The 407-nt window shown below is 53.8% G+C and overlaps 1 protein-coding gene across 1 annotated transcript in view; it reads left to right on the top strand.

Annotated features, from left to right (window-relative positions):
• PCYT1B (phosphate cytidylyltransferase 1, choline, beta) overlaps positions 1 to 407 on the top strand; it is a gene marked incomplete at both ends in the record, with an annotated part of 11,257 nt that overhangs the window by 342 nt on the left and 10,508 nt on the right. The gene's annotated exons all lie outside the window — the stretch shown is intronic.

Here is a 407-nt window from a genome sequence, read left to right as displayed (position 1 = left end):
CCGGGAAACGGCGTCGCGTAGCGGCTGCCTCCTGGGTTCTCGTCCCGCGCTGCCTCTGCACGCTGCAAAACTCGTCCTTCACTGATGCTCTTGTGGATCGCATCACACCTTCAGTGGCCTGAAAGGCCCTTTGCAAAGAAACCGTGCCCAACTTCTTTATCTGGGCATTTGTGACCGGGCTGGGGAAATGGGATGATTTCACAGAAAACCCCACATACATACTTCAACCTCCCTAAATTCCAAGATATTATTTCAAACAAGCCTTTGTTTACTTATTGTAACGATTTAAAACAAGCTTTTAAAGTACGCACACTTTGCAGGGGTAAGCGGCAGCTTTCCAGTCAGCCCTGCGCGGACCCGCGGTCTCCCGACAGCCGAGACGGCTCGCAGCAGCTCCCCACCCCCCC

The sequence above is a fragment of the Cariama cristata genome, unplaced genomic scaffold (assembly GCF_000690535.1).
Source record: "Cariama cristata isolate BGI_N322 unplaced genomic scaffold, ASM69053v1 scaffold4064, whole genome shotgun sequence".
NCBI lineage: Eukaryota > Metazoa > Chordata > Aves > Cariamiformes > Cariamidae > Cariama > Cariama cristata.
The sequence above is the reverse complement of the archived record's forward strand: the minus strand, read 5'-3'. Positions and strand labels throughout refer to the sequence as shown.